The following is a 14213-nucleotide window of genomic DNA, read 5'->3' as shown; positions in this document are numbered from 1 at the left end:
ATCCTGCCCTTTATAGGCCAAACCAATATGCAACCTCCATGTATTGATTTATGATTTTGCCTGTAACTTCTGCTTTCCTGAAATTTACCTCTGCCTTTAAAAACCCTTACATACAAACCATCGAGGAGATTGGGTCTTAAGCACGAGCTGCCTAGATTCTACTTGCTTGGTGCCCTGCAAATAAACACCCTCCTTTCTCCGACTGCAAACCTCAATGCCGATGTTTGGCCTTACCGTGCCAGGCAAGCAGACCCCATTTCAGTTTGATAACATATGTAAGGATTCAATTCACCTAAAAACTGCAGTGACTGGTTGTTAAATATGCCACATGTTTTTGCAATTATTATTATTATTATTATTATTGAGACGGAGTCTTGCTCTGTCACCTAGGCTGGATTACGGTGGCGCAATCTCAGTTTACTGCAACCCATCCCTCCCAGGTTCAAGTGATCCTCCTGCCTCAACCTCCCAAGTAGCTGGGATTACAGGCACCCACCACCATGCCTGGCTAATTTTGTATTTTTCATAGAGACTGGGTTTCGCCGTGTTGGCCAGGCTGGTCTTGAACTCCTGACCTCAGGTGATCCACCCACCTCAGCCTCTGAAAGTGCTGGGATTACAGGCGTGAGCCACCACACTCGGCCTGCTTTTCTTTATTTTCAGATTTTCAGCATGTTTGAAAATGTTCATCATACAAAGGTGGAAGAAACATGAAAATGAAAGAACTGGTTTGGAAGTCAGGAGATCTATGATTGTGTACCGCCTCTGCTACTCACTCACCATGGAAGCTTGAAAAAATTCCAAACACTGTGAGAATCAGTTTCCTTATACTAAAAAAAAAAAAAAAAAAAAAAAAAAAAGGGTTTGATTATGTATTTGTCAGGAGTCTTTTGGTTGAAAGTGACATAAAGCCATCTCAAACTATCTGAGAGTGGCCAGGTGCGGAGGGCACAGTGGCTGACACCTGTAATCACAGCACTTTGAGAGGCCGGGATGAGAGGATCGCTTGAGTCCAAAAGTTTGAGATCAAAACTGTCTGAGAGAGAGAGAGATAAAGAGAGGAAGAGGGAGTGAGAGATTAGTGAACATAGCTGGGCGGGAAAGGGCTTCAAACGAGGCCATTTGAAATTTCTCCCCATCTCTGGCTCTCCTTCTCTTCATGTGTTGGCCTCAGTTTTTTTCAACTTTAGACGAACTTTCTCCATGCAAAAGAAAAAGGGAATGGCCACTCTTTCCTATTTAGTAACCCTACATGTAAAAGAGCATCTTCTCTCCAAAGATGATTGTTGAAAATTTCAGGGAAGAACTTGGATTGGACTGGCATAAGTCATGAGCCCAGACTTACATGGCCCAGGGCATGGTATGTCATTAGCAAGGCCTGGATCACATGCTCATACCTGGGCTGGGCTGCAATGTCACTGTGACTGGCAGACCCAGCAAAGCCACATAAAATGGAGATGCAGATAAGTTACCATGGTCCAAGTGACTGTTGTTATTGGGAACAAAAGGGAAGAGTTGCTGGAGAGAGACAAGGAAACAGATGCCCTATGGCCTAGGCTCTCTAAGGAATCTTCTATTGTTAATGTTTTACAAGTGCCAGTAAGACTGCTGTGTACATAACAGATGCTCAGAAAATGTGTTAAATGAAAGAATGTATAGAAGCGATAAAATGTTAATAATGAGAAAGTTCTTTAGTGATCAGTTAAGTCTAATGCCTTCGTTTTACTGAAAAAGGAAAATGAAGCCCAAAGAGGCTAAGTGATACTCCTAAGGACATGTGATTACTTCTACAAGTCAGGCATCCCGATCTCCCATACTACGTCTGTGTCTCTCTTTAAAGCAATCTCATATCAGGCCAAGAGCGGTGGCTCACACCTGTAATCCTAGCACTTTTGGAGGCCGAGGCAGACAGATCACTTGAGGTCAGGAATTCAAGACCAGCCTGGCCAACATGGTGAAATCCTGTTTCTACCAAAAATACAAAACTCAGCTAGTCATGGTGGCATGCGCCTGTAATCCCAGCTACTGTGGAGGCTGAGGCAAGATGATTGCTTGAACCTGAGAAGCAGAGGTTGCAGTGAGCTGAGATCATGCCACTGCACTCCAGCCTGGGTGACAGAGTGAGACTCCATCAAAAAATAAAAAAAATTCTCATTTCAAACAGATTTCCTTTGCCCCTAACTTTCAATAGATTAACCATCAGCTAATATCACCCGTTAGCAAAAAGAAAATAGAAGCTTTACAAAGAAAAATGAAAAAAAAAAATCCTACCTTTGTTTAATTGTTATTCTAATGAGTTAAACCTTGGTTTCAGCACAGGCAGGCCCTCCTAATAGAAAAGAAGACAGATAGGTTGGCTGGCCCCACAACTAGGCTTGCGGATAAAATGTGTTTATACAGCTGGATTGGTCCAGAAGGAGCCAGGGCTGAAAACATTCAGTGAGCAGGCTGATGGCAGGCGACAGCTGGGAGCATCTGTTTCCCATTAGAGACACTGGGCTACAATAGTGCTGTCCTCTGGCCTCTGGGTCCAGCTTCCCTGGGGGCCTGGGTGTGTTCCCAGGTCTCAAAGTGCTGACAGCCAATTCACTTGCTAACACATCCTAAGAGTACCCATGGGTTAGATGGCTCTAGTACAAGATTTAGAGGTAAAGCTCGGAACTCAGATTGGGTGGGTGAAGTTTTTTTGTGTTCAGCTTCAAAAGCACACTTAAATTCTGTAGTAAAAACTGTCAGAAAGAAGAGCTTATTCGTTTCCCTCTCCTCTTTCCTTTCTTCTTTCCTTCCTTCCTCCCTCTCTCTTTCCCTCACTCCCTCCCTCCCTCCCTCCCTTTTAACTAAGCAAGAATATTGAAAAGAGTGCTACTCAATTTCTGTAGAAAGGTAAAATATTGGGAGGCCAAGGAGGGCGGATCACCTGAGGTCAGGAGTTTGAGACCAGCCTGGCCAACATGGCAAAACCCCAGCTCTACTAAAATTACAAAAATTATCTGGGCATGGTGGTGCACGCTGATAGTCCCAGCTACTTGGGAGGCTGAAGGAAGAGGATCACTAGAACCTGGGAGGTGGAGGTTGCAGTGAGCTGAGATTGTGCTACTGCACTCCAGCCTGGACAACAGAGCGAAACTCTGTCTCAAAAAAGAGGAAGAGCAAAATAATGCTGCTCCTACATAATGCTGTTCTCTACAGCAGTTAATTACATCAGCCAACTTCTTGAAAAAACATCTTGAGTTATGTCTGCAAAATGAGCTTTATATAAATCAATATTAGATGTTGCCAGGAACCAAAAGATATGACTGGATAAAGGAGCCTGTCTAAATTTGGGTTCCCGTGAATACAAATCCCTAGACAGGAGTGTAGGTGCAGGGAGTTTTTTGGCAGGTGATTGCAGACAGCAAAGTGAGAGGCTATGAAGAGTAAGGCAGAAAGGAAGGAAAAGCCAATGTCAGGACACTTCATCCTTTGCTGCAAGACTCAGTATCACAAGAACTCCGAGAAGTTTACAGTTTGCCTCTCAGAATTGGCCTGAAAGGCTTAAGGCTGGAGCATTTAAATCCCCTCTTCGGTTGAGGGTGAACACCCCCCTTGGTAGGCGCTCACTTCCATGTGCCCCCAGGTTATGCTTGGGCGTTGGAGCTGGCTCTGGGACAGAAAGCAGAAGGACAGGGAAGCTGATGGTGCAGGCTGGAGCTGCTTGCCAGGGTTGAGACTAGAGGTAGCCAAGTAGCTGCAATCTGGGCACGAGAAGCATCTGCTAACAAAGTGTGAGCAGCCAGAATAAACTCAGATAAACTACAGACTAATTGGTGACTGGAACATGGGATTTCATTCGAAAGGAAGGAAGAGTGAATCGATGCTGTAAACTTCGTTGTTGTGTTATTTATTTTTTATTTTTTTTTGAGACGGAGTTTCGCTCTTGATGTCCAGGCTGGAGTGCAATGGCGTGATCTCGGCTCACTGCACCCTCCGCCTCCCGGGTTCGAGTGATTCTCCTGCCTCAGTCTCCCAAGTAGCTGGGATTACAGGCACCCACCAACAGGCCCAGCTAATTTTTGTATTTTTAGCAGAGACGGGGTTTCACCAGGTTGGCCAGGCTGGTCTTGAACTCCTGACCTCAGGTGATCTACCCACATCAGCCTCCCAAAGTGCTGGGATTACAGGCGTGAGCCACCGCCCCCGCCCCCTTGTTGTCTTATTTTAACAGATTTAAAAAATTTTCCATAATGGGCCGGGTGCAGTGGCTCCTGCCTGTAATCCCAGCACTTGGGAGGCTGAGGCGGGCGGATCACCCGAGGTCAGGAGTTCGAGACCAGACTGGCTAACATGGCAAAACCCCATCTCTACTAAAAATATGAAAATTAGCCAGGTGTGGTGGCACATGCCTGTAATCCCAGCTACTCAGGCGGCTGAGGCAGAATTGCTTGAACCTGGCAGATGAAGGTTGCAGTGAGCCGAGATCACGCCACTGCACTCCAACCTGGGAGACAGAGAGAGACTCTGTCTCAAAAAAAAAAAAAAAAATTCATAAAATGTTTTTCAAAAGTTAGTTTAGGGCTGGGTGTGGTGGCTCATGCCTGTAATTTCAGCAGTTTGGGAGGCCAAGGTGAGAGTATCACTGGAGCCCAGGAGTTTAAGACCATCTCTAAAAATAAAATACATTAAAAAAATAAAAAGTTAGTTTAGTATACAAATTACATCCCTTCAATGTTATCCTCACACTTAAGAGAAACAGTGAAATAGAAGCTAAATACATTTTTTCCCCAAGTACTATCAGGTATACTCTTCTTCACCAAGATCATAAAGGATGGAGAAATGTTGTTAGTTCTAAACTATATAAAATAACAATGATTAATAATTCCAAACAAATAATATATTTTTAAGTTTGGTGAAACTTTGTTGAATTCACAGACATAGATAACATAGCATAGAGGCAGTTTTTCTTTTTTCTTTTTTTTGACACGGTCTTGCTCTGTCACTCGGGCTGGAATGCAGTGGTGCGATCTTGGCTCATTGCAACCTCCACCTCCTGGGTTGAAGCGATTCTTCTGCCTCAGCCTCTCAAGTAGCTAGGACTATAGGTGCGTGCCACTATGCTCAGCTAATTTTTTGTATTTTTAATAGAGGCAGGGTTAGCCTCTATTTTTAATAGAGGCATCCATGTTAGCCAGGATGGTCTCGATCTCCTGACCTCGTGATCCACCTGCCTTGGCTTCCCAAAGTGCTGGGATTACAGGCGTGAGCCACCATGCTCAGCCCAGGTTTTTTTTTTTTAAAGGATATATATGGAGTTGGAGAAACCCTTGCTGGTCCTCTTATTTTAGGTAAAGTTATACCCAAAGCATCCTGGACAATGAGCATTGTTGTTCTGCAGCCTGGCTTCCATGTTTCTCATCTTGGAAATAGTTTATTGATTTCCTTCTCCCATTTTATGCAGTTTTAGAGGGAGTATGAGTTCAAGGATCTTGTCCTCTCTTGGACAAGGTGCAAACACTGATTCAATTATGTGATAAAATGTTTTTAGCTTGGAATTTGAGCAGGAAGACAAAAGTACGAGAAACACATAAAGTTGATTTATCTTGTGGCTGTACCTCGAAAACATGTCCATTAGTACTTGCTAGCTAGAACTTCTTTAGTTCCTATCTTTTCTGAGAGTCTTCTTTTTGATTTTGTGAGCTACTCCCAACCTTTTAATAAATTCAGTTTTTTTCTTGCTTTAGTAACCAAAGGGGATGTTGGGGGCATGCCACCATTGAACCCTTATTGAGTGTGGCAATTTGTCTCCAAGAGTGCCACCATCAATTCCTTCCCTCCCTACAGGCATGTGCTACTCTGCCCATCAAAAGGTGGTCTTGGCTGGGTGTGGTGGCTCACGCCTGTAATCCCAGAACTTTGGGAGGCCAAGGCAGGAGGATCATTTGAGGTCAGGAGTTCAAGACCAGCCTGGCCAAAATGGTGAAACCCCATCTCTACTAAAATACAAAAATTAGCTGGGTATGGTGGTGTGCTCCTGTAATCCCAGCTACTCGGGAGGCTGAGGCAGGAGAATCACTTGAGCCGAGGAGGTGGGGGTTGCAGTGAGCCAAGATCGCACTGCACTCCAGCCTGGGCAACAGGGCGAGACTCCATCTCAAAATAATAATAATAATAATGATAATAATAATAATAAGAGACATCTATGACAAACCCATAGCCAACATCATACTGAATGGATAAAAGCTAGAAGCATTCCCCTTGAGAACCAGAACAAGACAAAGATGCCCACTCTCACCACTCCTATTCAACATAGTATTAGACTAGAAGTCCTAGCCAGAACAACCAGGCAAGAGAAAGAAATAAAGGACATCTAAATAGAAAGAGAGGAAGTCACACTATCTCTCTTTGCGGATGATATGATTCTGTACCTAGAAAACCACACAGTCTTGACCCAAGAGCTTCTATATATGATATGAAAAAACATTTCAGCAAAGTTTTTTTTGTTGTTGTTTTATTGTTTTTTTTTTTTTTTTTTTTTTTTTTTTTAGAGGGAGAGTTTTGCTCTTATTGTCCAGGCTGGAGTGCAATGGCGCGATCTTGGCTCAGTGCAACCTCCACCTCCCTGGTTCAAGCAATTCTCCTGCCTCAGCCTTCCAAGTAGCTGAGGTTACAGGCATGTGCCACCACGCCTGACTAATTTTGTATTTTTTTTTTAGTAGAGACAGGGCTTCACCATTTTAGTCAGGCTGGTCTTGAACTCCTGACCTCAAGTGATCCACCCGCCTTGGCCTCCCAAAGTGCTGGGATTACAGGTGTGAACCACGGCCAGCAAAGTTTAAGGATATAAAATCAACATACAAAAATTAGTAGCATTTCTACATACCAATAATGTCCAAGCTGAGAGCCAAATGCAGAGTGCAATCCCATTTACAATAGCCACAAAAGAATGAAATACCTAGGAATACACTTAACCAGGGAGGTGAAAGATCTCTACAATGAGGATTACAAAACACAGCTGAAAGAAATCAGAGATAACACAAACAAAACATTCCATGCTTATGGATAGGAAGGATCAATATTGTTAAAACGGCCATAGTGCCCAAGGCAATTTATAGATTTAATGCTGATGCTACTCCTATCAAACTACCATTACATTTTTCATGGAATTAGAAAAAAACTACTCTAAAATTCATATGAGACTCCAAAATAACCCAAATAGTGAAAGCAATCCTAAGCAAAAAGAACAAAGCTGAAAGCACGACACTACCTGACTTGAAAGTATACTACAAGCCTACAGTAATCAAAACAGTATGGTACTGGTACAAAACAGACACACAGACCAATGAAACAGAATAGAGAGTCCAGAAATAATGCCTCACACCTGCAACTATCTGAACTTCAACAAAGCTGGCAAAAACAAGCAATGAAGAAATGACTCCCTATTCAATAAATGGTGCTGGGATAACTGTTTAGCCATATGCAGAAGATTGAAACTGGACCACTTCCTTTTACCGTATACAAAAATCAACTCAAGATGGATTAAAGACTTAAATGTAAAACCCAAAACTATAAAAACCCTAGAGAAAAACCTAGAAAATATGATTTTGGACATAGGCTTTAGCAAAGATTTTATGATGAAGACTTTGAAAGCAATTGCAACGAAAACAAGAATAGATAAGTGGGACCTAATTAAGCTAAAGAGCCTCTGCACAGCAAAATAAACTATCAACAGAGTAAACTGACAACCTACAGAATGGGAGAAAATATTTGCAAACTATGCATCTGACATAGGTCTAATCCAGAATCTGTAAGGAAATTAAACAAATTAACAAGCCAAAACAAAAAAATTCCATTAAAAAATGGGTAAAGAACATGAGCAAACACTTCTCAAAAGAAGACAAATGTATCCAACAAGCTTATGAAAAAATGCTCAACATCATTAATCATTAGAGGAATGCAAATCAAAACCGCAATGAGATATCACATCATACCAGTCAGAATGGCTGTTACTAAAACGTCAAAAGACAATCGATGCTGACGAAGTTGTGGGGAAAAGGGAATGCCTATACCCTGCTGGTGGGAATGTAAATTAGTTCAGCCACTGTGGAAGGCAGTCTGGAGATTTCTCAAAGAACTTAAAACAGAACTACCATTTAACCCAGCAATCCCATTACTGGTATATGCCTAAAGGAATATAAATTGTTCTACCATAAAGACACACATGCATATGTTCATTGCAGCACTATTCACAATGGCAAAGACATGCAGTCAACCTAGATGCCCATCAACGATGGACTGGATAAAGAAAATGTGGTACTTATACACTATGGAATACCAAGCAGCCATAAAAGAGAATGAGATCATGTCTTTTACAGCAACATGGATGAAGCTGGAGGCCATTATCCTAAGCAAACTAATGCAGGAGGAGAAAACCAAACATCACAGTTTCTCGTTTGTAAGTGGGAGCTAATCACTGAGTACACATGGACACAATGCAGGGAACAATAGACACCTGGACCTACTTGACGATACATAGTGGGAGGAGAGTGAGGATCAAAAAACTACCTATCAGGTACTATGCTTATTACTTGAGTGACAAAATAATCTGTACACCAAACTCCTGCAGCACACAATTTATCCATGTAACAAACCTGTACGTGTACCCCTGAACCTAAAATTTGGAAAGAAAACACTATATAATGGATAAATTATCTCAGTGAAATACCACATGGCAAGGAGAATAAACATCCAACGTGGACTAATCTCAACGTGTGACATTAATACACATAAAAGAATTTTCACACTGTAAAATTCCATTCAGATAATGTTTAAATATAGAGAAAATGGATGTGTGATGTTAGATGTCAGGATTACCCGGGGGCGAGGTCATGATTTTTTTCACTTGATCTGAGGAATGGTTACACACTGTGTTTACTATATGAAGAATCATCAAGCTGTACTTTTCTGTATTTATGTTTAACATCAATAAAATGGTTTTTTTTTTCTTTTTAAATCTCTGTTCTAGCTGGGTGCAATTGCTCACACCTGTAGTCCCAGCTACTTGGGAGACTTAGGCAGGAGGATGGCTTGATCCCAGGAGTTTGAGGCTGCAGTGAGCCATGGTAGCATCGCTACACTCCAGCCTGGGTGCTACAACAAGACACTGTCTCAAAAAAAAATAAATAAATAAATAAAGATAGCCCCATCTTTATGGAACTGACTTTACAGGAGAGATGATTAATAAACTAAAAGAATGGGGAAAATTTTAGAGGATTAGTTGGGGTGTGTGCTACTGATAGAGATAAAACAGGAAGAACAGGCAGGGGAGTGTGATTGCAATTTAAAACAAGGTGGTTAGGAAAAAGTGATTGAGAAGCTGACACTGGTTCTGGTTCAGCAAATTGTATTTAATGTTTATAACAAGCTTATGAGAATGGGGGGACACTCTTTACATGTTACAATAAAAAAGCTAAGAGGTTGCAGAGAAAGGTGTTAAATCACAAACTGGTCAGACAGTTTGTTGTGCAGGAAGAACATTTATATTGCCCTATGAATGGGGAATGATAACATAGCTGGCCAGATAATTGACAGACAACAAGGATGAAACCAGAGATGGCAGGTAGGCCACCTTTCATCTTACCAGTCTTTGTCAGGGCTCCGAAGACAATGTGTTGTCATCAGGGCTTGACATGGGAGTCAAGTAATCTCTGGATTATTTGTCTTGCTCAAAATTTTATAAATTAAAGAAGAAGAAAGGAATTTGTTGGAAGGATAGGGAGTACCTAAGACAATTGAAAGAAAAACTAAGGAAGCAGGTTTTGGAAAAATACAAGCTCTGGAGCAGTAACAGGGAACTCTGTAACCTTGGTTGAATAACAACTGCTTTTACTCTTTGCATTATTGCTGTCAATTTTCAAATTCCAGGCAAGAAGCAGCTTTAGCTTAGCATGGGTCAATTGATCATCCCATGGAGCATCCTGATGGACAGTCCCACTTACGCTGGGTACAAGTGGTGAAGGGCAGTCACTGGAAGTGAAGTGGGGTGCTGTTAGAAGAAATAAGAAGGAATTCATGCCGGGCAGGCGAAACAACTGCTGTCTACCATAGGACTGCTTGAAGGGTTGTTGCAGTCCGTCTATAATTGAAACTTTCTTTTTTCCACGTGGTAGGCAAAATTCTAAGATGGCCTGCAAGATTTCTACCCCTGGTGCACAGACCCTGGTATGATCCTCTCCCCTGGAGTGTGGATGGAAGCTGAGAATATGATGGCCATCCCTCCTGAAACTTGACGACTAATCACTGACTCTGTGTTCATCAAAGGAGAGATTATCCTGGGGGACCTGACCTAATCAGTTGAGTCCTTTCAAGGTGGAAAAGTCAGAGAGGACTGCTCCTTCTGACCTTGAAGAAGACAAAAGCGGCCAGCTCTACAGCTGCAAGGATTTGAATTCTGCCAATCACCTGAATGAGGTTGGAGAATCGCTCTGGGCATCTGATGAGATGGCAACTCTGACTGACACTTTGATTTCAGCCTTTGAGATCTGAGCAGAGACCTGGACACCTGATCCACAGAAACAGAAATATTACATTTGTGTTGTCTTAAGCAGGTGAATTGGTGTTAACTTGTCGCACAACAATTGAAAACTATCACTATTGTTATGCTACATTTCTGACACACGTGTTAAAGCAACAGTGTTTTCCAGGAATACAAAACAAAGGGAGACCCCCAGCGAACTAGGACAGAGGGGGCTTACTTAGAGTACAAAGATCAAGATGCAGCAGACATGATTATTTGAGATAAAGGAAGTAATTCCTCAGCTTGCTGCTCTTCCGGGTTTGGGAGAGGTGGGAACAGGAAGAGGGGGGCAACCAGATTTTTTCTGAAGGAGATTTACTAGTATAGACTTTCCTTTCATATTTAACAGGTTGGGTGAATCAAATAGATATTACAACTGTTCATTATTAATATTTCAAAGGATCTCATTTTTACTGTACCTAATGCAGGTTAAAAATGTTAAAACTTGGGTCTGGGCCGGGCGCGGTGGCTCATGCCTGGAATCCCAGCACTTTGGGAGGCCGAGATGGGTGGATTACCTAAGGTCAGGAGCTCGAGACCAGCCTGGCCAGCATGACAAAACCCCATCTTTACTAAAAAGACAAAAATTAGCCGGGCGTGGTCACGGGCACCTGTAATCCCAGCCACTGGGGAGGCTGAGGCAGGAGAATCACTTGAACCGGGGAGGCAGAGGTTGCAGTGAGCTGAGATTGCACCACTGCATTCTAGCCTGGGCAGCAGAGTGAGACTGTCTCAATAACAATAATTAAAAAAAGGGTCCGAAGAATTTTGTTGCTTTTACTTGAGCAGTAGTCACCTGCCAGAGGATGGCCTGTGTGGCATCTGGGTGTGATACCCAAGACAAAAGTGTACAGAGCAGCACTGGGAGATGATTATTATAATGTAGTTAAATTCCGGGAAGAATGTTGCCTAAGAAATGGAAGGGAGCATGTCTATGTCTTTTTAAAACTTTAACATCTTTCTTTTATTCCTGCTGGTTCCAGTTAATATTGCTGTGTAAAAATCCACTTTAAAGGTGCAAAAGAACAACTATTTTATTATGCTGATGGATTCTGCAGGTGAGGAATTCAGAAAGGGCACAATGGGGATGGTTTGTGTCTGCTCCCTAATGCCTGGGCCAAACTTTCTGGCGCTATATAACAAGGGCCCCATTTTCTCCAGCTTCCAATAACATCTTCCTTAGCTCCCTTTAAGCCCTCATTGGCAGCTTCCTCAAGTCCTTTTAGACTCTTGTTAATACTTTGGTTCCCTTCCTGCTCTTGCTGCATTACCTAGTTCCAAAGCCAATGCCACACGTTTTACTTTTATGATGTTATTATGTTATGTTTTGTTATAATATCCATCCTACTTCTAGGTAACAAAATTGGTTTCAGTTACTATTGCTATGTAATAAACTGTTATTCTTGCTATGTAATAAACTTCTTCCCCTTGCCCCTCCCTAAGAAGCCAGTGGTAGAAGAGAAAGAAAAAAAGCCCCAAGTTACATAATAAAACCACGTAGGTTATATTTATGATAATGGTATCAGTGGTTCTCGAACTTTGTGGTTTCAGCATACCTTTATACTCCTCAAAATAGTAGAGAACACTCCAAAGCTTTTGTTTCTGTGGGTTGCATCTATTAATGTTTACTATATTAAAAATTGAATACAAAGCTGAAATGTGGCTGGGTGCAGTGGCTCACGCCAGTAATCCCAGAACTTTGAGAGGCCAAGGCAGTCGGATCACCTGAGGTCAGGAGTTCCAGACCAGCATGGCCAACATGGTGGAAACCCGTCTCTACTAAAAATACAAAAAATTAGTCGGGTGTGTAGCGGGCCCCTGTAATCCCAGCTACTCAGGAGTCTGAGGCAGGAGAATTGCTTGAGCCTGGGAGGCAGAGGTTGCAGCGAGCCGAGATCGTGCCATTGCACTCCAGCCTGGTTGACAGAGTGAAACTCCATCTCCAAAAAAAAAAAAAAAAAAAAAAACTGAAATGTTAAAAAGTTATTTAAAATAACAATAATAAAGCATTATGTGTTAATATAATTAACACATTTTAATGAAGAATAAATATTTTCCAAAAACAAAAAAATGTGGTAAGAAAAGTGTTATCTTTTGCATTAGTGTAAATTCCTCTATATCTGGCTTAAAGAAGCCAGTTAGATTCTCATTTCTGCCTTTACATTCAGTTCGACGTGATGTTTCGGTTGAAGTATAAGGGAAATCCATCAGTCATGGGTCATCAAAACCCATGACTGGGTTTTGGTATTACATCCTAGCCGATAAAAGATCGCCTACACTCTCCTTCCCTCTGGGCAAGGCTCGTGCCCCAACTCCTACAAGCAATGCAGACAGAACCTTAGTTTTCCCTACCGTATAAGAGTGCTGTAAGGATTGAAAGAAAGTAAGCTCCTAAGCGACACCTACATAAGTGATGGTCAGTTTAATTTCATTTCTTATCACAGTATTAATCAATCAACCACTCAGATACAATCACATCCTGCGGGCTTATTCAGGGGCGGGGTGGGCAGAGATAGGCAATAGCGCATGCGCAGCTCAGAACGAAGCCCCAGGTGGAGTTAGCGCTGCACCTCTGACGCCAGGTGAGCCGCTCCGAAGCGGAGGGCGGAGTCAGAGCCGCTTGTGTGAGGCTGCTTCCGGCCACGTGGTACCCCGAATGACCAATGGGGAGACTTGGTGTCACCCCCCGCTTCCTCACCCTGGCAACGGGCGGGTGACTACTTCCGGTGCAGTGAAGGCTCGGGGCTGAAGCGGGTGAGTGTCCCTCTTTCCCACGCTGTCCGCGACGCTGCCGCCTCCGCGCTGCTGCCTCTGCGTGTGGGCCCCGTACGCTAGCTGGGACGTCCTCTCCGGGTCCGAGAGGGGGCGGCGCGCAGGACACCCCTTGCCCCGGGCAGGGCTAGAGGAGGGGGCCAGGATGTCCGTAGTTCCCTAGTCTTGGTCGCTCTAGGCGGCCCCGTCGTCCCCCTTCCCATCCTCATCTCCGGCTTGGCGTCCTCGTGGCCACCGGGGAAGGACTGTCTGTATGTGGGGAGTTCTCGCAGTTCTTCACCCACTTTGCAGTCTTAGGCTGGAGATGTCTCAGAGTCCGAGGTTCGCAGAGAGCCGAGAATGTGCGCCTTGTCCTCGGTGGCGGGTTGGGGGTAAGGCAGCCCCTTACTTAGTAATAGAGGCCTGATGAGAGTCCTGCGGGTCGTTAGCATTTACTACTTAGGAGGAGGAGGAGGAGGAAGAGGAGGAGGAGGAGGAGGAAAGGACAGAGAAGATGGAGCAGCTGGAGAGGAGAGGGGAAAAGCAGGAGCCGGAGGTGTCTTGGAAATCGAGGGTATCATGTTTCCGGAAGGAGAGAGTTCAACTTTCCTGGCTTCTGTAGGGGAGGGGAAGGAAAGGTGTTTTAGGGGCCATTAGATTGCTGAATTATTATTATTCTTTATTAGCGAAGGAATTTTTACTTATATTCTTAGGAGTTTAATAATGTATCTTTTTTGTTGTAAATAAAACTTTTCCCTACCACTTACAAAAAGCAGTGTTTACCAAGGAACATCTGGAAAATGCAGAAATAGTTTTGAAGAGATCACCTATAGTTCTGCCAACCCAGCATTTTGATCCTTTTTCTAACATTTTATTCATATTAACCTATTTGTGATCATAATGTATGCGTGTA

At 43.2% G+C, this 14213-nt stretch overlaps 1 protein-coding gene across 4 annotated transcripts in view; it reads left to right on the top strand.

The window, feature by feature from the left end:
- Positions 1-13256: 13256 nt before the first annotated feature.
- Positions 13257-14213, top strand: part of TASP1 (taspase 1) — a 259919-nt gene continuing 258962 nt past the window's right edge. For 2 of the 4 annotated variants that reach the window (XR_004032224.1, XM_003252048.2), the window contains exon 1: positions 13257-13303. The gene's annotated coding sequence lies outside the window, so the exon portion shown is untranslated. The remainder of the gene's footprint in view (positions 13304-14213) is intronic. The other 2 variants (XM_030821990.1, XM_030821989.1) reach the window with 2 other exon arrangements.

This window comes from Nomascus leucogenys, chromosome 11 (genome assembly GCF_006542625.1).
Source record: "Nomascus leucogenys isolate Asia chromosome 11, Asia_NLE_v1, whole genome shotgun sequence".
In the NCBI taxonomy this organism is placed as follows: domain Eukaryota; kingdom Metazoa; phylum Chordata; class Mammalia; order Primates; family Hylobatidae; genus Nomascus; species Nomascus leucogenys.
This window is presented reverse-complemented; position numbering and strand designations above follow the sequence as displayed.